The sequence below is a fragment of the Penaeus monodon genome, chromosome 20, assembly GCF_015228065.2.
Source record: "Penaeus monodon isolate SGIC_2016 chromosome 20, NSTDA_Pmon_1, whole genome shotgun sequence".
In the NCBI taxonomy this organism is placed as follows: Eukaryota; Metazoa; Arthropoda; class Malacostraca; order Decapoda; family Penaeidae; genus Penaeus; species Penaeus monodon.
This window is the reverse complement of record NC_051405.1, coordinates 21007033-21007265: the sequence shown is the minus strand read 5'-3', so window position 1 is coordinate 21007265 and position 233 is coordinate 21007033. Positions and strand designations below refer to the sequence as shown.

The 233-nt window shown below is 39.1% G+C and overlaps 1 protein-coding gene across 1 annotated transcript in view; it reads left to right on the top strand.

The window, feature by feature from the left end:
• The window catches only part of LOC119585701 (multiple epidermal growth factor-like domains protein 6), a gene marked incomplete in the record, with an annotated part of 104852 nt that overhangs the window by 87241 nt on the left and 17378 nt on the right, over positions 1-233 (top strand).

Below are 233 nucleotides of genomic sequence, written 5' to 3'. Positions count from 1 at the left end.
TGATCATAACATAGAAATAACTACAATAAATATATTTTCTCACGGACACCACAAAAGTCCCAAAACACACTAGGACCCCACCCCTCCCTCACCCACGCCCTCCATTGGCACAAACAATACGATTAGTTTACGTAGTTTCACGGGCAATTTGACATGCTTTGCAATCTTCACATTACATTTTTACTGCGCCATACCTACTGTGTTTTTTAGGTACAATTGTTTTATAGCATTTG